Source organism: Liolophura sinensis, chromosome 1 (genome assembly GCF_032854445.1).
Source record: "Liolophura sinensis isolate JHLJ2023 chromosome 1, CUHK_Ljap_v2, whole genome shotgun sequence".
NCBI lineage: Eukaryota > Metazoa > Mollusca > Polyplacophora > Chitonida > Chitonidae > Liolophura > Liolophura sinensis.
In genome coordinates this window covers 61,661,274-61,688,416 of record NC_088295.1, presented here as the reverse complement: position 1 = coordinate 61,688,416, position 27,143 = coordinate 61,661,274, and the positions used below count along the sequence as shown (strand labels likewise).

Genomic DNA, 27,143 nt, shown 5'->3' with positions numbered 1-27,143 from the left:
TCTTATTGCTTGTTTACCGCACACAATGACTGCTTGAGCCATTTCAATGTGTGCGCCAGTCTCGAAGAATTAGCCCAGGATTTGGGCATCATAAGAGCTGGCTTTTGTGCTGTATTTCAACCTTCTTAAGATCCTAATGTCTTTTTTCCCGCCGAAACTATAGAGAAGTTGAATTCCAATGAAGTTCTTATTGATTCCAGTCTCCTCAATACTGAATGCATGAAGTACAACAGAGGAACATGGATAATGGCGACAGTTCTTCATTACAATTGCTAATGTCGAGAACGTGAACACTAGCTCCAAATACCCCCGTGTTGTGGCAGTAATGCACATCGCCTGTTTGGTAGCGGTCGGCAACACAACTCTCACCTTCTCGCCGTCACATTATAAGCCAAGTTAACAGGCTTTATCTCAGATTTCTTCTGTGGGGATAAAGAAAGCTGTAAGAAAATGGATAACACTGTTAAATCCGGAACGTCGGAGAACGGTTCAAGCCAGCCGGACCTGCTTCCTGTCAGAGGCGGACGAATACAGGGGGCGAATTCCGGTGGGTCGGGGAAGCAGACCAGTGGACTTGAAAGTGTCGGAGTTTCAAATGAAACCACGCTAACAAAATCGGAATTATATTCACTTAAAGATATTGAACGCCGGGTTTCACAGCTGGTAGGGGCAATAAGTGCTTGCTGGATTTTACGGCTATTGTGAACTGCTAAATCAGTGCTCTGTGTACTGTGAAGTAACGCATCGTCTGGGCCCTCGTAAGCGGGACGAGAGCCCCCATTTGGGAAAACTTTACTCAAGTTTTGCGGTAAGGAATAGTGTATGTAAAAGCCGAGGAGACCACATTGGAATTCTTCGGAGACACGGACTTCGCGCATGGTCAGTGTGTGTGCGACCATCTGAACAGGATAACTTGGTGGTCCTGGAGACCCCGGAGGACGACCAGACAAGACTTTTCAGGTGAGATATATGTGGGGTTTGTATACCATCAGGGAGGGGGTCCCACGTGCCTCCCCCTGATTTGTGCACCTCACTCAGGCCTCCTGGTCTGCTAATCCCCTTGCCGAGAAGGCCAACATTTTGCCAACACGTCATTTCTCTGAATTACGTCGCATGCAGGCATGACGGCGGAAGCTCTGTTTGACACAAAATGACACATTCCATTTATGGTAAGACTAGTTCATAGTGCATATATAATCGTTAGTGTGTGGTACCCACTCGCTGGTGTGACTAACATGACACCAAGGTGATTTTTTGACATACGATGACAATAACTCTGTCCTCTCTATCTCAGTCCAAATTCTCCATAGATCCTCAGTCTAAGCCAGTCCCGCCTACAACATGTCGTCTTTTTGCATCCACCGCGCATGCGCGCAACCAAATTTGCCCTTTATCATTAAGAAACAAAGGAAAATTTTTGTTCTGTTCCAATTTTCCTGTAATATTTTTTTTCTTTATTCCCCTGTAGGAAAATGTGGATAAAAATGACACAAGCCGCAACTGTCACCACGAAAAATAAGTAAACGAAGGATTTAGATAGCCAAATCAATAGCCACGCATGAATCTGACAATGAAGAGTTAACTGCATGTGTTACTTTAGGTACTTCAGACTTCAAACATAAAGCTAAAAGCAAATATTTGTGCGATGTTCACGGGGCCGTAAAAAGATATAGGTGGCCGTCCTAACCACATACAGTACACAGAGACACCACTCGTACAACGCACGTCAATGGTTCAGGACACAACTCACAACTTTACTTTGCGTGATTTTCCACGCGTGGATATCCCCGGGTTCTATATCTCAAACACACTTGCGTAAGTCAAGGGTCCTTGCTTAACCGTTCCGTCTTTATAACAACACGTAACATATGTGTCGAACAGTACTTTATGGAAAAATTGGATTTTACTTTTTATGAAAAGCGTCGATTTTGTAACAGAAGTCACATAAATAAAATCAAACGAAGATAAAAATTTGCTCACAAGCAGACAGGGTTTTATTTTTTTGTGTTTGTCGTCTTCTACAAGAACGGTCGCCATTTTGTGAGCGGAGAAAGGAATGAGTTTGTTAAAATCACTCACATTTCGATGTGACAAAAATTATAGTCTGCTTGTAGATATGCTTCAAAAGCGATTTATTAAAAAAAACATCCAGATATATGCGCCGCCTAATTGTATTACAACTAAAAGTGGACATTATTCACATATAGTTACTTCAAGCTTGCTGCCATTGAAACAGCAGAAACAAAGGATCGAGCACTCAGATTTTATTATTCTGTGTATAGCGAATTACACAGCAATCCGCTTTACTTACTTTAGTAGTCACTTGGACAATGAATAACTTTTGAAGTTTGAAATTAAAATTCATGTCACACACTCAAAGGGGTAATATATAAAACAACTTTGCCTGTAGTGAGCCCATAACGAGTTTATAATTAACGGTACATGGGCCGAAACAAGAGTTTGATGTTTTCGCTGAATCTGCAGGATCAAATAAATGTTATTAATTGACCTGTTTCAATTGAAGTATATGTGTTGTTGACATTACGGAATATGTTGTTAATTTATTACGTACGTGATCTACAGAAAATCTTCAGTCATTGTCTTATGTAACAACATTTGTTAATGTTTTGCTGAGGGAGAATTTGGCGTGAAATATTCAGACAAGGTGGCAAAACTGTCATGTGTTACCTGCATTAAATCATACGTTGCATATATTACACCTTTTTTAAAAATTTTGTTCCAGTTCATATCGTTTTATTAATTTAAGGACTTCTGTATTTTTTCTCGCAGTGAAAATTAATTTTATTACATATACATGTCTGAACTTAGAATAATGACAAAAATAAGTAAATACATGGACACACTGCGTTGTATAAAGATACATAATGAAGCAATTTTTGTTTACACCACCGATTTTTATATCTACTATGAATAGAATAATGTTTATTGCTAAAGAAAAAGTGAAGTATTTATCATAGTAAGGAAAAAGTCTTCAGACAATGGAAAGAGACTTTAAACACTTGCAACATGGTATATATTACGTAGGCGTAGGCCTAATGACTTCCTTGTTCGTCAGATGACACACCAAAGACGAGTTATACACACTTCAAACAGCAATCTTGACTCCCGTGTATATAATTTTAAAAAATGACCTTAATATGTCTATATACATAAGGAATTCTCTACACTGTTCAAATAAAACTTGTTTATTTTGCACGAAATCCATGAATGGCGGTCGCAGATTATACACAGTGAGCAAACAACCGCATCGTGATGATGCCTTTACGCAAGGCCTTGTTAATAGGTGGAGACATAAGACACGATTCACTTAAGGCTTGGGATTTTCTTTCTGTAAAACTTGAACTGGAAATTTAACGCAGGGCGGTAGGTCGACAAATGGCATTGTGGGTGGCAGAAAATGTATGCTTAAGTGTAAATATAATCTTCGCGCCAGCACAACACAGTGTAAATAATTATTTCAGCATCAAATAGCGAGATGTGAATACATAAATACCAAAATCTGAATTCATAAAGGTTAAAAGGAAATTTTAGTATGTATTTATACAACAGCCTTATCTCCCGGATATGATGGTTAATCCTTAGTTCATTGTCCAAGTCCATATAAACTGTGCACCGCTACAATTTACTTTCAGATGTATCAGAAGCAAAACGGAGTCGGACGGCAGCTAAGCGTGGCGTTTATTAGTTTTTGGAAGGATTGGAAATACTGGCATCGATACAGGAGATATATTACAGGTATATAATTATGTTTATTTACATTCATAGTTTACTCGCTTCGATTATAGTCTTAGTAATGAGTCACGCGAGAAGTTCGCGAGAGTTGGGAACAAACACGTAATACATGTAATACATAACAGCGGCAGGTAACATATATAAAATATATTGTATTATATTGTAAATACATTGTATACATATATAAATATATCTACATATTTGTGAAACCACATTTTCGGTATGTATTGTCTTGTCTTTTTAATGTTTTCCTGACGATTGTTGTGCGCAGTCCTCTTTATTTTTCTGTTTTTTTTTTTGACGTACAAATTTATTTTCCTGGTTCCTTTATGAGACCTAATTTAAAGTGCACTATTAGCCGTAAACTTAAATGCGAGTGAAAACACGAAAACACCCTATGGTGAGGACTATATAAAATAAACTAAGTATAGTAAACAAATCAAGCATTATTCACATGTGGACGTCATGACATGAAAAGCGTTATTAAAACTATATGCTTTGAAAGAGATTTTTGGCGTGTGTCGTATAAATAAACTAAAAGAGCTTTTTTACGACCAGTCGGGTTTGTGAAAGAAAAACCGACAACATATACATACTGTGTCCATGTTGAACATTGATACGCTTTGAAATCATTGGTCTCTTTGTGCGAACTAAGATTTTCCCGATTTCGCCATACTCTCAGAAAGTGTTCATTTCTCCATTTGTGCCGAATGGTACCCGATAGAATGGCGTCTGGCTTGTAGAGCAGAAAATCGCTCCGTTAAAGCGCACAGGGTAATCTGCAGAAATGGGCTATATCTTATGCTTGGACGGATTATCATGATGTGTAAATCTCTAGACACTGACCGTAAATTTTCTTGATAATGAATTCGACGGTAAAACTTTATATCTCTCGGCTTTGAAATGCGGATGACGATTGCGAGTGGTTTGAGGAACAGATGTTATCCGGCGTTTGTATCTCGAGCGAATTGTCAACACATCTTAAGCCATTTACCACCAGTGCATAGTTCGAAAGACATAACGCTGAAGGTCTGAAATGCGAACCACTCCAGTACATTAGCATTTTACGCGCAATATACAAAAACCACAGGTGATTGCTATGCTCTGTGTTGACCCACGCATAACGCTAGTTCGGGATAACCATGTTTTAAAACACACCGGATTTGCCTTACACAAAGTGAAATGTTTTTTGTTATAATATGAAAACATTTTATTTTTAATATCGCAAGCGCATGTACAAAGAAAGATTGGTTTATTCGGATAAATGCCAAAAAGCATAATGTTCTGGCCTGATAAAAATATAAGTAAAAAATATTCATTAAAATACAGAAACTACTTATTGATATTCAGTGGCAACGTAAGGATATCTAAGGTGTAAGCTGAGCAAAGATTAACCTGACTAATATGCTGAGTTAAACAAGGCATGTTGATAACATTACATATCATCTGTCACTCATTCAAGGCGTCGAACGTCATTTTAATATCGCCACAATATGGCTGGAAAATTGCCGATGTGGCGTTAAGCCATAATCTTCAATAAATATAAGAATATTAAAATTAAGGTTTAATCACTTTGATTAATTGTCGGTTTTGCCTTACGATACACATACATGTGACATAGTCTCATGGTGAGGCACGTGTACAGTATTCGTTTTTATATATTCAGAACTACAAATGCTGTAGCTATAAAGTTAAAATAAAATTTGCTTCAAATAAGATGGTACTGGATGACACTGTCACCAAAACGTAAACCAAACCAAAATTATTCCACAATTATATGAATTGATCGTTTTTGTTTTAGAAATGACTTCTAAATGAGTTCTAAATAGTGTGCATTTAAATAATATATATATTCAAAATCTGGGGAAAATTTTGTCCAATAAATCATACGCACAAAAAAGCAAAATGTATGCGTGTTGATACTTATACAGCCTTCATATAGCATTATTATATAAAATTAAAGATATCAGAGCACCAGCAAAAACTGTTATTTGATTATATTTTCCCATGGGTTTCTCTAAAATCTGTATAAAATAAATCATTATTAGGGGATAAAAAGCAGACATTATTTCATAAAGGCTGAATTATGATTAAACTTAACTCAACGTTATGACGGTATATAATTATTTTAGAATTTTTTTTCATTTTTTTTTTTAAATTTTCTTTATATGTGGCAATATGTTTACATTTGAACAGTCTTGCAGCGCTTCCTTCTAGAAAACACTTCATCAAAATGACTCCTAGTACTTTGAAGTGGGAAAGGCATGATGTGTGTCAGAACTGAATACGTCGTGTACATGGCTAAATACGGTGATAACTCTTGAATTTTCGCAGGCTTGAAATCCTTGGAGTGAAGGTCAGGAAATCTTGTAATTTCTGGTAGGATCACATCTGTGATATACTGATTACTGTATATAGATTTAGTATGAGGTAAATAGGTCGAATCGTCGGTTAAAGTCTTGTGTATATTACACATGTGTGTTTACACTGGCCAGTCACAGTTGGCTGAAGTCGTGAAGAGCTGAGGGTGTCAGGCATAAGAGTTTAGGCCCTACCCGGAGACTGATCATATATCACTGCGATCCGTACGTAATTCATCTGTCCATTCAACCTCTTCCGAATGGCTGAATAAAGCCGTGTAATGACGAACACAAAGCGCCATACAAATGCCGTCAACAGCGCGCGAGGGCACGTTTTGTGCCGAAGTTTCGGCAAGATCAGCCGCCTAATGACAGTCCATCATTGAGGGTAAATAGATCGTAAAGTATTGAAGACCACTATAGCCATTGTCACCCAGGGGTCCTGGGGCCCACCCACAATGGCAACTGAAAGGAAGCCAAATACCTTTAGCTTTCTTGCCTTGTGCGGGATGACTTTCCCTTTTGGGTCAAGGGTGTCTTTACGGCTGTCATCGAGTTTGTTTGTGTCGTCTTGGCACTTCACAAAGGCCTGACTGCGACTGCACAACAGCAGCGTAGCCATCGTGTGGGAATTTCTAACGCTGCCACCATTTTACGCCCATCTCGCCTTCTCTTCCCGGTAATAAATCACGCCGATCTTGTCAACCATAAACCGGCTATATTTGCCCGGTGTTTTATTTTTTGCCACCAAGGCGTCGTCCACGGGCGAAGTATGTGGACTCACCTGGGCCCCGGGGTCGATGCAATGGAATCAGGACGGGATTATGCCAAAGATAACAATGGTAGTTTAGTCACATGGACGCATGATCTAGCACTGTAAAATGGACAATGAAGCTATATTTGTGTCTCTGATCAGAGAGGACCATCTGGTCAGAGTTAATACAAGGAGATATTTTACAAACCATACAATTTAAATATTATGACTATCTCGACGAGTAGACATAGGAGACACATCAGACTTAGCATATGTATAGGGCTCCATCATTTTGTACATTTTTACTTAATTTATCATGGCCACACTTTTTGGCACAGCTGACCATGTGTTGTTGTATTTTTTCATTATTTTATTTTTAGAAAAGCACAATGTCTTCGTTTTGGATTTCAACAGCAACAAAATTGACAACCCTGTTGTACTGAATCGTAAAATTATAATCGAACAGGTCATGAGACGGTTCAATCAAAATAAAATGGTATCGCTGATAAGCATATAATTCAACAAATCATATACGAATATCTCCAATAAAAGCGTTGGAAAAGGTAATTATCTGGCGTAAATTTATAACCTTACTTTTACAGAAATATAGCTTTTAACGAGCTCTTTTCTGGGGATTTTTGGCTTTCAAACGTTATATATTCGGTAGAATAATATAAGGACACATGTACAATAGTATTATTAAGAAGATTACTGCTAAAATATAACGGATTTGCAGAGAGCTCAAGATGGACTATTTCGTCCCACAATTTCATGTGATGTAAAACATTTATGTTCAAGAGGGTGTTCATCGACAAATCATGGATATTAATATTCATGTGTTTGCCATCATATTCAGGATAGCCCTGTAGACAAGATCTAAAATTGATTTTATAATAGACGACAACTGTCAACGGACAGTGCTGTAATGGTTGGACATTGGTTAGACAACCACTCTTAGATCCCACTAGTTTCGTAACGTGACCTTGTATAAAGTGATCGCATTTTCGCCGAAGTTCATACATGCTAACATACATCTATATCATCACGTTGGGTTTATGTGGAATGTTAGATCAGAAGAACAGACAGATGTTTCAATAGTTCAATAATACGTTGTGCGAGTATATATTAAGACTGAACATTTCCTAAAAAAGAACTTTTAGACATATTTCTAATTGAGAATTAACCCTTCCCACCTGAAATAATTATGTTCAAAATTATGTAATATGTTGATAATTTTGACTTTTTCTAGTTTTGTTGTTGGCAAGCTGATAATTGTTTAGCAAAGGAAGGGTCGACATTGCGCGAGAAATGATACCACATTTACGCCACAAACATCCATGGTGAGCTGGACGAGTATATTGGAATATTTTTTTCTGTACTTATACAAGTTAAGAATTAGTGGCTTTCGTTGTGAACACCGACTTCAGGTTTATTCCAACAGAACATAAGACGATATTTTAATTCCATGACTCGAATTAAAAGCAAATCAACATTTTAATATCATAGATCACACCATCTTCCCAATGATGTAGCTATAGAAAACCCTATAAGAGAAACATATTTGCCGTATATGTAAAACAACACACACATTATTGTAAATGACATATAGATAATATTGTACATCACACACTTATCTCTTTCTACATATGTGTGCAGGTAATTTCACTAATCACTTATTTATTATATATGCATATAAGCCAAACCTACGGATGGTCATGGGTTTCTCTCCCGCTCTGCCCGGTTTCCTTCCGTCATAATGTTGTTTAAGTGAAATATTCTTGAGTACGGCCTAAAGCACAAAATCAAATGAATATTTATTATGCTACACACGATGTATAGATCTTCTGGTCATATTGGTCTTTTGTCCCATCAAGGCTCCATTCCACGAAGCGATTTTATTGCTATGGACATCTTGGCTCATTTTTGTTTTCATACGTCTACCAAAAACCACGCAAGAAAATAAGCGTCATGAACCGCGCTTGCCTATTAATAACACTGGCCAATAATCCACAGTCTTGTTATGTTATAACAGCCTTCTGCACACCCAGCCTGTGCTGGACCACACCCACATAAATAACAGGCTGAGGCCAGGTACATTAATTACAGCACTGAGACCTTGATGGATCAGATCACACACGCCTTTCCGTCTAAACTGGGTAATTTCCTCGCAAAGCTTTCTCGGACAAGCGGCGAGTGGCTTGCGTCATTGAGATTTCGAAGAAAAGAGATAGTCATCACGTTTCTAATAATTGCCAGATACGTTTCATGTTCGGACTGTGGTGACATGAAAATTTATTGGCTCCGGATCTATCAAGCTATAGATTCTATGCCCGTTTCTCTGTACGAGGATATTCAGAGCACGTTGTTCGCAACAATCGGTATTTCTCAGATGAATTGTTGCGATCCAAATTTGAAGGCAGCAACCTTTATCCACGAAAATATCTGGTAGACCACGAGCTTATTTGTGTGCCGGCGTGAAGATAAGATTGTATCTTTTGTGCACGGTTTGTCCCAGGTTTGGGGTATCGTCCTCCATGACAGCCCTCGTGCGGTAACAGTCGACATATCCCTAGCCCGTGGACGCCGTGACATGAATTGTACTAATCGCTTCTATTGGACGCAATTCCTCTCTTCTAGGCTCTGGTGGGCATACGGCACAGGGCCTCGTTGTTCAACCTCATTACCGCGCTCTCGACTGGGTCCAAATTGTGTTAACCAGTATTAGGAGAAAATTGGCAGCTTGGCCCCTAGACTCTAGCCGTTTTAGCTGGGCAATTTTATTTTCTACGATTGCCAGTCTTGGACAATGAGCAATTGGAGAGTTGCTGGAAGCTGTAGTCGGGTCAAGTGGCAGAGTAAGGACCTAGTAAGAGGACATGGAGATAATACAGTCTGTCTCGTTTACCCTCAATATAAATAGTTTTGCCGAGTTATGAAGGTCCTGTGCATTCCACTTGAGTCTCTATCTGTTGCCATCCCGGTTCGCTTGCCCTCCGGCCCCATCATTGCGACCTGCTCTCGTATAACATGAGCAATCCTCACAAAGTGAAACAAGTTTCGCTTTTGTCGTACAATTTGAACCCAGAGTCAAGCCGTCAATCATCGCAGAGCAATGCCAAACTTGGTCAGGTCTCTCTAGGCTTGCCGTCGAGTGGTTTAAGTCGTCAAACCACATGAAATAGCCGGCTGGCTTTATTATCGCGACAACATCTTGAAAAATGCGCGAAATTATAGATAATGAGACAGAAGGCTTCCTTTTCAGCTGCAGAGTGAGACCTTTGTCATAGTAACATATTGGTTGAAGTCACACAGATGTGATGCTGCTTGGAGCCAAAATTGTCGTAATGAGCACTAAAGTTTCTCCAGCAATGTTGTGATGCTCGATGCTTCATGACTGGGTCTCTAGACGTTTTACCACGTGAGAATTGGCTTTCAGTTCGCTGAGACATAGATATCATACATCCGTTTAGTTTGTCAGTAATTTATCTACGGTCTTTGGTTAACGCCGGCCACTCCAATTTTCTCCACCCATAAAAAGCAACGCGTTAAACAGCAACAACATTTAATCAATCAATCAATCAGTCCGTCTATTAGAATGCATAATTTTATCGCAAAAAAATGGGATTGTCTCAATGTAAGCGGACTGTCGACACAATTACATTGTAAAGTGAGAAAAGCTTGTCAAGCCTGAATAAAATCTTGCTACATCGCAAACATGTCACAAATTACAAAGATGGGGGCTGTTCCTTTGATTAAGACAGACAGTGAGCAATGGCTTTTAAATCATATAATCGCTAATCGTTAATGCTGTACGTTATACATGACTTGATTATCCAAAGTAAGAAACGATTTTGTCGGAAACCTTTCTGTTGACATTATAACTTTAAAAATGAACAGAATTTACTAATAAACTGCTTTTGTGGATTTTGTTATAGAAGACTTACTCATTACCTTACGTCAGTATACAGCTTCAAATGTCACATTATGTGTTAAACTAATACTCGCCCAATGTATCAGGAGACGTAAACAGCTGTTTGAGGTCAACAATCTATTATCGATGCTGATCAGTGTTATCTGAAAAGCATTTCATCAGTTCTAGCTTCAAATGATACCGAGATCTAAGACTGGCGACATACATATCGTAGTTTTCGATCGTATAGAACAAGGTTTACTTGGCCAGTATATTACGCGCTTCAGTATCAAAGGGATAACAAATTTTACACACACTGATCACTTTTACTGCACAAGGATTTTATTTATTGATTGCAAATTCATTACATATTACAATGTTTGATTTCAATTGTATAACGGGGGCAAATTGCTAACATTATATGGAACATTCCTGTGTTTCATTCGGTTTTTCATTTATTATTATTATTATTTAACTTTGGAGACGGTGATGGTGAGCTTTTCTTTAACTTTTATGGACCACTTTTATGAAAGGATTTGTATGGCATGACTGTATGGTGGTTGTCCTGTCAAGCAAACGTTAAGCCTCACTCATGTTCGTGGACTACAGCAAGTAATAGCCCAGTGTGTTTGCCCCGTGTCCGTCGATGAATCCTCAGCCAGGATTGGATCGTTAGCCGAGCGCGTGCGTTGAATACAATTTCGCCTCCACAAAGCCTCCAAGGGGAGAGTTACACGAATTGGTCTTCATGCTGCAGGGAAGCGTCGGCTTTACTAGGTTTATGGATATGTTACGATGAGCTTGACATGTTTAGTACATCAACCGCAGCCAACAGCGAAGGGATCCAAAGCAACACCTTGATATGGGAGCACCACTCAGTGGATTATGTCCTGGCACTAGATCGATGGAGTAGGTTAGGTATACCGAAGCCGACTAGTCGGGAGAGTAAGCCGAGAAGCACGGGGGTGATTTGTGAACGACGAGGAATAAAATCCGAAAGCAAAAAACCCAACAAATGTAACAGCTGATCGCGTTAAGCTGTATGCAAGTCGCACCCATTTTAAATGAATTTTAAACTCTATTTATTATATTAGCATACTCTAATTATATTATTATATTATAATAATTAAATTATACAGAGTATATAGTATATAGTAAATTATATACAGAGTATAGAATTATACTCTAAACCGATCTTTATGCGCTCAATTTCTGACTAAGAGACTATTTTTAACTGAAGTTTAGTACTTATAATAAAACCAAGTGCTTAGTACACGCGTATAAGCCATAACCCAGTAAGATTGCTTGCGGACAAAATGGTGTGTATTACCAATCAGGCCTCATGTGCAGCGTCATATGGTATAACTCGTGTCTGACGATGCATTCCCGTTAATTCACCCGGAGCGTCACCGTGACGTTTTGACAGCATAATAATTGACGATGCTACAGCTAAACATGTCGTACATGACAGTGGAGGTGCCACTATTATCTTGGCTTCTGAAGTTTCTTTTGTGTTTCCCCTCGGCGTTTCTGCAAGAGATCGGTTTTCTACCTTTGCGGCAGAATGTTTCTAATCTTGTTGACCATTCATCGTTTGGCACGAACTGCTCACATCAAGCGTAATTATGCCCAATTCTCTTAGGGCATGCACGATTGATCGGCCACCAAATTCTCTCCCAAGACTTCCTGACTGTCACTCATATTCTCTCAGACAACTCGTCGATTACTATCGCTAAACGGAAGGCAAAATCAATCACAATTTATGGAACCATGGCCAGAAATGGTCTCTGGAGCGAAACCGCCCTCAAACGTTACGACCATCAATGGGGCAAGACTGGTGCCCACAGCAGTTACAAATAATGCGTTTTCTGAACAAAGGTACATGTATATTAACAAAACTCGAAACACTACAGCAATTATTGTAATCTACATGAACTAGATGCAATAGAACTATTGTTTATAGGTGAAGAGAACATGGCAATTTTTGGTGATTGGTCTTCTTGCGTCGAGAAATGGATAGATATATACCGTGTTAGCCCAATAAGCTAAGTCGTTTGTTCTCGCAGTGAAAAGTCGGCCTCGGGCCAATAAAGTCAGGGGCTCGAATCCACCTCTAGTTGACGCTCGGCTTCGAATTTGCGTCAGAAGGTATGTAGCTGGTGAAGTGAATAATTGGTATACCCGAAACGCTGTGGTTTCCTCCAAACAAACACTTGATTACTGACCGAATTGTGGAAAATTCTTGAGAAAGACGTTGAACAAGTAAATAAATAGATTTATGTAAAATTTATGTGATAGATTTATGTGACATTTTTCATCTGATAGAAAAAACTTCATGACTGACTATTCGCTATGATGGATAAGCCAATATCATCATTACTACCAGGTTTATAGTTTATACTTTGCCTTCTGCCTGTTTAAGCCTGTTTATGTACAAGCTGTAGGCTGGTTCTGGTGACTGTTAGCGAATGTAAGCACGCACATATCTTATGAATCCAAAAAACCGAACTGAGCCCCAACCTATAAAATAGCTTTACCTTCGGTGATTGCTACTTGGCTCAGGATAGGGATACTTACGCCGCGTGAAAACCACTTGACCTTCCTGGCGATGGGATATAAATGGGATATCATCTATCCACTGACATCTCGCCCAAAAATACATCAAAAGCCTCCCCATATAATATACAACTAGACGTTCATGTTTTATTTCTAGTTCATATTTCAAGCTAAGAGCAGAAGTTTAATGTATATTGGCCATAGACATATAAGGCAACAGGTGTTGCATTTAAAGTGGTAATGTTCTACCAGCTGCTCTTACCATTTTGACTGACTTTACGACGCAAAGCTGGCCTAACATATAGTTGGTTGCTCTTTACCTTGAGACGTTAGCCCAGTTTTGATAAGTTATGATCTCGTCCTTTGTTTATGATTGATTATGGTTGAGTGTCTCTCTGAGCTGTTTATATTCAATTTAATGGCATATCTACGAAGTATTTCTTCTGTTTCCGTAACCAGACATCAGACTTTTTCTGCCGGGTTGAATTCCTTAACCCACTAATCTTTTTGTCAGGCTATCTAGATGTGAATTCAGACCGTAACATGTGGAAATGCTACTGTACTTGTTCCCCTGCCGCACCAGCCCTATTCATTGATACAGTCTATGTGAGGGACTGGCACCTGTGAACGAATCTAGACAATCCCTTCTCAATATGAACTAATTCGCAAAGCCGTTGTGTATTCCCTTCAAAATATTTGATTCGTCATATCGTGTGAAGCTAGACTCAGTCTGATGATATTTATAAAGCAACTGTAGCAGTCAGTTCAAAATGACCTCAGACTTGAATATTAAGAAACTTATTCTTGTCTATTGTAATTCGTTCGTAGATTTGTGTTCTGTTTTACGTTGTGTTTTCTATGTTGGGAATGTGGATATTAGTTGTTACATACAGACATTTGCGAATACGGTGAATTGTACTTGTAGATATATATCTGCCTTAGCGCTGAAGGAAACAACCATCTGAATACATGGTATGGGATTTGTCCAGTGGCGGTATAGGCTGCCCACACCTGTATAATTCAAATTAAGTTGTCACATAGAACGTGTCCTGACATTCAGCCTGACATATATAAAGGTTAAGTACGTATCAGTGCAAAACGCAAAATACTGAATAGTCTTCTTTCAGTACCGTTCGAAACATTAATATTACATTTGTACATGTGTTTAAGAACTCTCGGGTACCCACTGGTACATAAATAATATGATAATAATTGACCTTATAAGTAGTATATGGTAAAACACCTCTTTGCAAAATATAACGATTTTGTCTTCCCTAGAGATGGAAATCATCTCTGCCAAAACCATTAAGGTGCAGCTGCTGGCCATGCAACGCACACCTATCACAATAAAATATAAGATTTCAACCATGTGACAAATATGCAAGACTGTACAAGAAATTTTGAAAAGAGAAAAAATGACTCCCCTTTGCTGTTTTATACAAAACAAATTTTGTAGCAAAACTAAATCGACATGGCTGCTCATGCCAGTGTATGGTAACTCACGCGCGGAGGGTTGCTTCAAGTAACTGGTTTGTCATTTGGTTGACATACGGCAAGAGTTAAACCCAAGCGTCGCACAGTTTCCAAAGGGCGTTACATCAAATCTTGTGAAATGACCTGTTGTATAACAGGCATTGTTCTATTTTCGCTCACCCTCCCCCCTCCCCCACCTTCCTCTCCCTGAGGCCGCCAAGACTGGCCCTTGCTTATTAGCGGGGGGAGGGAGAGGGTCAAATTTGCCAAAATCAATTATCACTAAAGTTATCGTTTCCTATTGGTGGTCAGTTGATTTCATCTGCAGAAACCGCTCACAACTGACTAGGGTGATTGAAGAAAGCGAGAAAGACAATCAGGCCTTCCCTTGTGTGTCTTGAATTCTCCTTGATTAGGTTGCCTGCGCATGGAAGATTTCAATTGTACCTCTTTGGTTGTGGGTCAGTATCAACACATACCATGGCGTTGATGTTTACGAAGTATTCTAGTCATGTACCTTGGCAGAGTGGACGACCAACAAGCTTTGTTTATGGCACACCGGATTTCGGGCTCAAGCGCTCTGCCCACAACATGACCAATGCTCCGCGCAATACCTTGATTGCTGGAAACACGAAACCTGGCTTCATCCCGCAAGAACTCCATCCATATATACCGCCAAATACATGTTATGTCAACGAACAAAATAACCTTGTTAGATTGGGAACAAGGCAAGAAATTGCTGCATGCACAAAGCGTAGGCAAACTGTGTATACGATGTTTTTTTTCAGTTAACATGTTCGAACTTCATTTTCAAAGTAGGACATTTTCGAACTTTAATTCCTCAATATGACCGATATATGTGGCACATACATTCGCCACGGAAGAGGCGCATCTATGTTATGCCAGCGAGCCAGGCAACCTTGTTCAGCCGTAAGACAAGAGAGTGCTGAGTGGAGAAAACATACTGTATATTTACCATATATTATTTTTGATCGATTTATTAAAAGATGGGTTTGTTGGTATTATTCATGGTAATAATACATGGTATTATTCATCAGGAGTAAAATTCACAAATGCTAAGCTAAAGCTAATTTAAAATGATTTTAACATGTTGCATTCTAAATATTTTCAAAACGAAAACAAGAAATGTAATTTCTGAAGTAATATGATTCAACCCCAGATTTAAGAATTTGTTTTTCATCTTTCATTTTACTATTACAGTTACTGTTACATCGTAGACGAATGCACTGACTTAGACACCATTGCTTTCGAGCTAACCATAGTCCTATGAGCATAATGTCCTCGAATATGGTGTTGTACACTAATCAATCAGTCAATCCATTTACAGCTGACTGCGCGAAACATATGCTACGATAACTTACCTAATTTTGTCGGAATCGAAATAGAACCGCTGGACTTCAAATATAAGATGACTAGCTCTATGTATGTCTATCTACAAAGCGAATTGGCTCGATCCATTCAGTAAGTAAAGAGATTTTCCGATGCCTTTGATCATAAAGTGCTTTGGGTAATTAAGTTTTATTGCTTTTCAACCTTGAGAATAACTTCACTTAAGTTTCCGTCTGCTTTTAGGTATGTAGGCCTGGCTGTGTCTGTAGACGCACGTTGAAAGAATCATAATGCATGATTGTGGTTAAACGCCACGTCAGCAATATTTCAGCGACATTGTAGCGAGATATAGGATATGACAGAGGGAAGACAGTTAGTAATGTGGGTAGGGTACAGGTGAGGGTCCTTGTTGCACACCCAGATAGGTTTATGTCCAAACAACCTCCGGTTGTGGTATCAACCCCCGATTTGAACCTGGCTTTATTTCCCCACACCCCCAGTCACGTGCTGTGGGTGATAAACGGCTGCGAGTGTGTAGATATTAACCAAGCTAATATTAACCATGGTGTAGATGTGTGGCCTTACTGGGCTGTTTAATCTCCATTCATCCGACCTGGTGGCACAAAATTAATGTGTGCGGAAATACGATCAAATAAAACACCAGTGTACCAAGCCGGGGCCCTCCATGAATAGGACCCTCTCACACAGCTGCGCCCTTTCAAATACTATACGCCCATTGAAACGTGTGAAAAAATCTTCACCCTTGTTAAAATCTCAGTCTCTGATGCCGTGGGTTTTCAATGGTAACCTCGGGTAAATGGATAATCGCCATTAATGCTAGGAAATGACCGACCTGTATTCGGTATTTAACCGCAACGTCAGGTGCGTGACATGGATAGCATGCAGTAACTGTTACGCTCTGCAAATCAGTAAGCTTCAATATAAAAGACTACAGTACAGAGAGTATATCCAGAGCAGTGATGGCAGTGTAATGGTTGGCGTATACTCACACGTAGCTGTATATTAACGCTGTGCAGTCTCTTGTCAGTTTACCTCAGTTAATGGGGTTTTATTCCAACTGTTCGTTGTGTGCAGCGATGTTAGCTGCGATTTATTATACGTCACTGGTCTAGAATAACAAAAAGTACTTTGTTGCCATCATATTTAATATACTTTCACATTAAAACAATGCAAAGTCATAAGGCCTCTGGAATGCTTCGTCCACCAGCAGAATCCTTGTTTATATAGAAATACCGAACACAGTAATGGCATAACACATATCTTGCTGGCTACCACGGTACTTTGCCTTCATCAAATAACGTCCTTTATATTCATTTCTTTTTTAAATATTCTGTTATGTACACACTTTAATCGCCCAAACCATCGTGCAGCATTCACTGTATGGTTCTTCTGCTCTAGTTTCAAGGCAATAAATCAAAATGGCCGAAGTTATCCGGGGAAGACCTCAAAACTTCCAAGAACCCATGAGTCGATCATTTGAAGTCTAAATTAGTGTTCCATTTTGTTTGTGCTATGTCGGTATAGTTATACAATGGCCGTCTCTTTTCAAATTGGATGGGTTTGGGTGCACAGTTGTGATCTGATGAGGGATTTGAACATTTGAGATTTTCCCTTAGTTTGAACTAATTGTTGAGATGGAGTTAAACAACAATCAAATAAATATTTAAGTTAATCGTAATTAATATAATTTCCGTTGTGCTGACTCACTTAAACCGGATGCTGTTTACACCAGTTAAGTCAGGCATACTGTAGAATAAACAGTGCAAGAATAGAACAATTAAATGTCACTGGCATCAATTTTGTTTGAAGTTACAAGACAAAGTCATGACTATAGGACAAGTTGAATGAATTGTTAAATTATCATTATTGCCATTTGCATAACTAAATAATCCATGCAATGGCATTTTTTTTATAACAAAGAATTTTTTGCATAATATGCATGTTCCCATACTCATTCCATTATTATTAATAGCTTACAATTTATCCCCAAATACTCTATTTGAGATCGTGTCACTATTTTTAAATCGGTTTTATTACAGCAATTAAAAAGATAAAACTTCGGCACCATGTTTGTTCCAGTGAATGAACTAGTAGATGAAAACATCGGCAGCCTGTGTAAGTAATTAATTCCCATGGCATTAATCTCTGTTAGGCTTTGTCCTGCTAGGTACGAGTGTAAACAGCCACCCCATTAGTTTGATTCTCTCATAGATTAATGCTATATTAAACTTTTCAAGCTGCACATGCAGTCGCACGAAAGGCAATTGCGACACCACTGTTGCCATGCGATACAGTTGATATACACCTTGTCGAAAACTGAACTCAATAACATGTCACTAACGTTTTACCAAAAAGTCACAAAAATAAATGATTGGTGGTGTTCCTTTTATCAAGGTGTTTAGTCTTATTACATAGCAGCTGAGTTCTAAGAACATCCACACTTTCCCCTTTGCTTATAAACAAATCCGTATGTGGGCAGAACAAATGAAATATTCCATCGTTCCTAATTTCATAATAGAAAATAGTGTTTCCCATCCAAGAGGATTTCCGTTACAATGTTGCTAATACACGTTGGCGGTGTGTTTACATCGTACCCAACAACATTTCAGCTGTTTTAAGACTTGGGAGGTAAAGTCAAACAAAAATCGATGTATTTATTTTTACATACCTATACCTTGTTGAATCTTATCAGGTGGATGCTCAGCGTTAACATGAACAGTTATATACAGAGGTCAATTCAACGGCGAGTAAAATGCCATATCAAAACAAGGAGAACATGCTTATAAATAATATCCTTGTTAAAGGGAGACCACTCGATCGCGTGTAAATAACGGCGACTTCTCTTGTGTTATTCGATTTTTTAAAATCATAGCTAAAGCCATTAGCGCCTTGTTAAAATTGAATTGAAAATCTTCTCGATAGTCAAAACGTTATGCTGTTTGGGGTGATTGATCTAAACGAAACAGTTACAATATTTGCACGGTTTTCTCAATGGAAATGTTTTGAAAGGGCTTAAAGGGTTCAGAAACTGAGGTCAAAATTGAAAACTTTTCTGGTTAAAGAAAAACAATATTTGGTAAGGAAATTCGGGAATTGTTTTGTTAGTCTTTGTTGACTTAGCACTTTATACCCAGGGAGGTCCTCGAAAAACCGTCATAGCAAATAAAACCGCATGTCTCGTTTCTACATTTCTCTTTTCTCGCACTGTATACGTATAGCGTGTGGATGGGCACTCTGCGAAAAGCCTCCAGTGCTCGTCTCAATGGCTACTTTTCTCTTGTGTATTTGCAATAATCTTTCCTCGTCAAGCGCCCATTGTTCGTGAACACCTGCAGCGCTCACTTTGACCACACAAAATATTGGTTCAATGTTGGATCGGTGTGTGTGAGGTAAATGGATAACCGAGGCTCCCCAACATCTGTTTCACTCCCTTGTGTGTACCTGGTCCAACAGCTTGTACACTTTCCCTCCGCGCACCGACTAATATTTTTATTTCTCTGTCTAGTTTAAGATGATTCTAACAGCTGCGATCATTGCAAAGGCGCTCCGCTACAAAAACGGCTTCGATGATCATCGGCAAATAGGTATGTATGAGCGTGTAAGGCGAACCAACCCTGAATAAACGCAACCCTTATCTGGCATTCATAAGCCGAGAGTTGTATACACATCAGATCTCGTACAAACAGACCTTGAGAAAACAGTGAGAAAAAACCGTAGCGAATGCGAACAGTTCGACTTCTAACCGACATATGATAATCGCTTCTTTGGAGTTTCTCTCATTATTTAATCTTCGATCCCCCGCAGTATCGTTGAAATGAATTATGCATTCGGTCCTTTAGCCTAAGTCTAAAGTAAACTTAACTTGTAACATTATATGCATTAATGTTACGACTCCAGAAGTTGTATTCATGTGGTCTTTGTGACTCTCAGACACAGAAAGATTCCGCATGTGTGTACTTACAGAATTACGGAACTTTGCCATCTACAAATTCAACATTTGCTTGCCAAATACAAGTGCTTCCTTGCGAACTTACCGCTGTCTGTATGTATTTGGAATTACCTATAGAAAAGAAATTTGAATTGTCCTTATCCTCAAGACCAGATACAACATTGAACCCTCCAGAATTTTTTCTTTCTTGTTTTCTCTTTTTGCATTTCCAATTTTATGCAATTTTGAACTCACTGGAGGATATCCTTTAGTTTTCGCGGTATGCGCAGAGAAGTGCAAAAAGTACGGTTAAGAGGAAAACGCAGCATGTATTTGTTTCCAGACAACGTTGGAAATAGAACAATATAGCTCTGAGCGGTCTATGCCAATCTGCTTCATGACTCAAGCACTTTCTATTTTCGTATTTTTGGTACGTTTAAAAATTACAGTAGGTAAATATGCTAATGTCTGGGGACTCTGACTCATTTCCCGGCCACGTTATTAATCAACCTGACGGCTCCAATTAGACTGAGGATTTAGGGCCACGTAAGCTCACATAAAGTGTGAAATAATTATACATGATTATAGTCCCGCTAAGGCTGGACCAGCTGCTAAAATGGAATATGATGGTTTATTTATAATGTGTAAACAAACATATGAGATTATAACGGATTCGTATATTTACACACAGTAACTTCCAAAACAAATATTTTTAATAGAGCATTGACACAGCAAACAGTTTTTTTTAGTTTATTATGATGAGGTCGTTTTCTATGTTTGCTTTTGCTAGATCTTTGGCAGTCAAATCCATTCTTTACCGTAGATTTTATTTTGCTACACGGTAAATAACAATGTGTTTTAAAAAAAGGTTTTATAATACTAAAATACGGTTATTTTATCGAGGAGTGTCGCAAGACTCAAATTGTCAGTTTAAAAATATTCCAGTTTCTGCAATTAATTGCTAATCATACTTATATATCAACTCATGCAAGTAAAAGGCGCGAAGTAGGAAATTTTAGAGAGATAAATTGCTTTGTATTTATATTTAGCTTAAAAAACAACACCAAGGAACCCACAAAAAGCAATTTTCTTTTCCCTTCCGAAATATTAGAATAGCTTCGAGTTACCACTATATCTTTGGCTTATTCAAGATATGAACGAGATGAAATTTTCTACTTCGCGCCTTTTACTTGCATGAGTTGAGTTAACTATTCGTGTGACCATAAAGGCGTCTGGAGTGGAATTCATTATCTAAAGTTAAATTCCTAACCCGTTATACGTGACTACGATATAGTCTGTCGATTTGCACGGTTGGATATACGTGAGAGCGCAATGGTGTAGAGGCGCCAGTCGGAATGCCGACCCTGACTCCATCAGCACTTCACACTCTTCTATATACTCCCATATATTTTACTGTACTAATCTGTGGGGCGTTACCGCGCTTTGCTCCTCAATTTTCCCCTATAAATGACCGCTTGAGAAAACGTCAAATTAGGTAGAAGAATATAACAAGAGACATTTAAACCATTATTTCTTAATAAAGTCTCAGTATAAATGAAATTTGTACCATAATCCGGATTTAGTGTGCCGTCGAATCTGATTAATGCCTCCCGCTATAAACAAAACTGTGCTCACTGGGGTGGAGATAAGTTTACAGTTAGTCACTATTTTCACGCGCCAGTCGGAATATCATAGCTTTAACTTAGCCGACCGAGCATCTTATCTGTCTGCTATCCATAATAAAATTACAGATTATCTGTCTGCTGTCCGTAATAAAATTACAGATTTCGAGATTTTTTTTATTATATTGGCTGATCCATTCAGACTTTTAAAAAAAAACAGCCGACCTTTTTTAAATACACACTGATACCAAGGACGTGTAATTATTTGCTACTTTTGCCTTTGCCAAATATTCGTCATATACATTTGTATATGTCATTAAGGCGTTATGTTCAGAATTGATTTACTTTGTGTGTGTGTGTGTGTGTGTGTGTGTGTGTGTGTGTGTGTATGTGTGTGTGAAGATTTAAAAAGGACTACAAAGCGTACATTAAACCAATTTCATTCAGAGATGCTAAATTCATTAAAATGCATTTTTGATATATACAAAAGATACAATTCAAATACATGTAAGTAATTATTACAGATGCAGTTAAAAATTGTGGTGTAAAAATAACTTCTGTTAATTATGCTTGTATACGTATATATACATGTACAGTGTACTTATAGACATCCCGAAGACAATTTTTGGGAACTTTGCTCATGGTTTTTAACCTAATACCAACGAAAACTATTCAGTTTCTAGATGATATTACTGCGAAAATATGGGTATAATATACTATGTTATCATGAATGTATATAATCATGGCTTAAGTATACAAGTGGATCCCTATGAAAAGTTCATTCTGATTCATGTTCATGTGACATTTCTACTTTCCGTACAACACTGCCGATGGTGTGTGCAGGTAGCATATTTTTTGACGATGGCCTCAGATTTTGTATAGAGAGCTGGGTGTAATAAATGTATAGTCTTTCTTGGTTCTTTACCTTTGCAATCAAGTGATTGTATTACCAAAACTTGTAGTAAATAAAATAATTTACTTAGTGCAGGATGAATCTATATTAGTCATGCACAAGGCTGCGATGTATCACCTATGTTATTATATATGCAAAAAGCGGAGAAAATTAATTCATTCGGTTTTGAAATATTCTATGAAACATGACAGATAATCAATTCTAACAACGTCATACCATATACACGATAACTCACAATAATGAAACAAAAGATTAATCGTTCCAGCAGGGCAGATCATGTTTATATCTATAGTCAAAAAAAATTCACCATTCCACATCCACTCTTTATGAGTTATAGATTCGTGATCTTACATACTGTAACAGTTATATTAAGTGATACACATGTACGATTTCACACCAATGCTTCTTATTGCAAACTTAGACTTGACACATCATGAAAAAAAAACTTCCACCTCTTTATAGTCTGGCAAGATTTTGCATGGATATTTTCAGATATTGTAAGCTCTATCGTTAATTATTTTACACATTAAATTTTATCATTATTAATACTTTGTCGTAATACAGATCATCAGTTTTTTGTCTTTACCACCTTAAAAAGATTTTGATTATTGTTTTGCAAATTCCACACTTAAAGTGACAGTATCGAAAAATTCTTGCTTGAGGGGATGTCAAATTGTTACCATGGTACATGTGGGCCTATTTATGTAAATTTATTTTTCCAAACACCAATATATAACAAAGGTTTACATGTATAGTGGTAAAGCAAACGTGTCACAACGGCCATTCAAATAACTAAATGTCAAACAACAGAATATCCAAGCATTTATGCTATACCTGCTTGCATTACACCGTTGTCGAGAAAAAGCATGTATATTCATAAAACTGGTAGGCTCTTATATAAGTACATATGCAGTCCATGTTTGTGGCCTGAAAGGGGTGTACCGCAGTCGTATAAGTGAAATATTCTTTAGTGTGGCATAAAACGCCAATCAAAATATTTGTTATATGTTAACTACAGACACAGGGCTGTCCAAAGCTGATAAAATTCTAGGTGTAGATTTACTGTGTATAAACAGAACAGATGCCCAGAAACAAAAGTACATTCCGGGCAAATTTAAATGCACCGAGTCACCCCACCAGGTGTGTTTGGTATCCCTCGGAAAGGTCACCTAGTCCACTTAGGTTAATTGCTAGACATTTTGAGAGGACTAGATATATTTCATTTGTATTCGAAAATTATCCACAGGCACTAAAAGTGAGTCGCTGAGGGGGGAACATGCAGTGTAGGAAAAACTCCAGCTAACAGATGTAGCAGATGAGCATTCATGCTCTGGCTTTGTTTCCTCACTCTTTTGGGCTGGAATGTGTGTGTGTGTGTGTTTGTGTGTGTGTGTGTGTGTCTGTCTGTGTGTGTGTGTGTGTGTGTGTGTGTGTGTGTGTATGTGTGTGTGTGTGTGTGTAATTAAGATAGTCTATCTTAATCCTAGAATATATACACATTTACCTCGTCTTTAATATATTTATATATGGGTTCATTTGAAATAATGCCATTCGCATTATTTTGTTTAATGTTACAATCAAACTAAACAAAATTTAATCCAAGAGTTGAAAATAATATATTTAATATTGGTATATATAGCACAATTAACCACCCGTGCATAACAAATGTTTCTTCATGTGTGTTAACAAATTAAGTATATCTGAGGTATTTGTGGTAAAAAATACCATGTATGCTTTATGATGGTATCATGCATGGTATATTATATATGTATTTATACAATAATAGAGTCTGACAGATAACTTCACAAATATTCTGGAAGGCATTCGCCTGTTTAGTTATGATTTTGAATGAATATTTGCTTTTGTATTTTTCACTTAAAGGACAACGTTAACTGTTTTGACGACTGCCACATACAGATCAAATCAAATCATTGATTTTAAAAACGCAGTCTGACGACCAAACCATTCTTTTGCATAAGTAAAGATAACGCACTTACTTTGCATACTACTGAAACAACAGGCGTTGGGCGTCGCCATTTTGAATTCTTTTATGATAATTTTATTTTAGAAATTATGCACATCAGAGAGTGATCAGCTGGATTAAATAAGTTAGGGGTATATTGACTTACAGAATTAAGCATTTTAACGTGAATTGCTGAGTGCGTGGAAGTTAATGGAGTCCAAAGGTTACTGACTTCGCCAGTATACGTGACATAATTAGCTGCATCATTATTAGTCAGTATATGGTTATGGAATATGAATACAACACCTCCTCCATTCGCCTATTCATAACGCCTCATTAGCTTGGTTGTCTCTACGGTCCGCGCCATTCTTTCAAACTGTATTTTGACACCGCTCGTTTATTTTCCTCCAGCTGGTTACTGAGACGTAGCTGCTTTCATTGTCTTCGAATTTCAACAGATCGGAAGGCGCCATTATTGTAATTGAGGAATAATTAGAAATTTAATAAATGAGTTTGTTTAGATCGTGATCTTTCTACAACGAGCAATAACCCATTCTCTGATGTAATAATCCGTTACATCGAGGTATAGGCCTATACAAGACATCTCGTTATTAAAACAGAAACGCGCATAGCAAAAATTGAGTTAAGCCAAAATATTGACGCTAATGTTCTGAACTTGAGATTTAAGTTGAACAGTTGAACAGTTCATCACGAACAGTTATATTTTGTCATTTGATAGGAACACACAGGTTTCTGAACTTGAGATTTAAGTTGAACAGTTGAACAGTTCATCACGAACAGTTATATTTTGTCATTTGGTAGGAACACACAGGTTTCTGAACTTGAGATTTAAGTTGAACAATTGAACAGTTCATCACGAACAGTTATATTTTGTCATTTGGTAGGAACACACAGGTTTTGTAACTAGTATATACTATACACAGTCTATATATCAGAGGTATTTAAGTTTTTCCAGTCACAAACACATACGGAACAGTGTTAGAGAATGTACATTCAATAAAGTTTATATTGCTGAAGATTTCTCAAATGTGCATATTTTGGTTTGAAAACAAGACACTTTTCTATCACTTTTAATTCTTTTTTGTTTTCTCATTGCTAAATATCGCTCTTGCTAATCCTTGATTTTAATCATCCTAAATGAAAGACTCGTTGTCGAAGTTAAGCAGATACACGTATTAAACCCATAAAGAACCGAATGTAGATGACAGAGCACACATTTTAGCTGACAAACACTTTCAAATGTTCTACACATTCGTCATAAAGTGACCCCCTCTCCCTCCTCCACCCTCGCTTAACCCCAATATTAATAAATTTCATAAGGAGGATGTGTTTTGTATACAGACATCTACAGCCTTGATAAATAATTTATATGGTTCATTTAAAATTGCTTTTATATAAAATTATCTTTTTATCGTTTTGTGATTTCAGGTGAAAGCAGAGACACTGCCCGAAGGAAGTATTGAAACACAACAGGAACTTTATAACTATGTATTTATTCATGGCAAAAAGTGCAAGACTGTGCGTTTATGCAGACAAGAACATCTTCAGTTTTGGGAAACCTTTCGCGTATGTGCTACTGGTACACATCACTATCTCGTGCAACGTCTTCAGTGGTTACAACCCTTTCATCGCCAGCCCGGGAGCACATATCGTTCTGTGATATATATATATATATATATATATATATATATATATATATATATATATATATATATATATATATATATACTCTTCTAATATAAAACAAAAAATCCACTTTACAGACAGCTACTGGAAATATATTAGCCGACAATGTAAGTATTGTCAGTGTATATATGGAAGCATATAACAGCACTATGTATTATCATGCAGCTAACAGATTGGAATCCTAAACCGTTGGCAATCCAATTTTAATAAACTCCTTGTTCATTAAGAAACATCTGCTTTGTTGCTATTTTGTTCGACAGAAAGTCTTCTTTGATGGTTAAAAATGTGGAATAATAAATGCATGGGTTTTCTGTCTGTATACAGGTGTAACTGAGCCAGACAATTTCTATAGATAACAACTTAATATTGGTAGGCCTATTGAATGACGATGCAAAATGTCTGCCGATGCTACCATCGTCATCTATACACAAATTAACGTTGACTTTATTAACTTTGTTGACTCTGTTTTGTATTTATTTTCCCGAATACGATGCCCCGAAAACTCTGTTCAGCTCTTACTGCAGGTTCGAATTCGGCTGTCATTTGCACCTTTTTTTTTTGCTCAGATGAGTTCTCTGAATAATGCAGGAGCAATAAATCAGATGTATAAGGCCTGTACTATCAAGATATGAAAGAACAGACAACTCAAAAACGGTTTTCAGTATACTTGGGGGCTCCTCTGTATATTACGTTTGCCCTTTTAAATCTACTTTCATGGATGGAATCATTGACACCAAAGCTCTACCTATAAAGAAAAGAAAACTTGGTACCACGTCACCGTTCTTGCAGACAAAATAGATTTATATTTGCCTATTAAAATACGGATCTACACC

The 27,143-nt window shown here is 37.8% G+C and overlaps 1 long non-coding RNA gene across 1 annotated transcript; it reads left to right on the top strand.

Annotated features, from left to right (window-relative positions):
- On the top strand, positions 1 to 26,260 carry LOC135461877 (uncharacterized). The gene is made up of 3 exons (XR_010443407.1): positions 1 to 960; positions 3,654 to 3,756; positions 26,053 to 26,260. It is a non-coding gene; the product is annotated as an uncharacterized LOC135461877 (long non-coding RNA).
- The last annotated feature ends 883 nt before the right edge of the window (positions 26,261 to 27,143 follow it).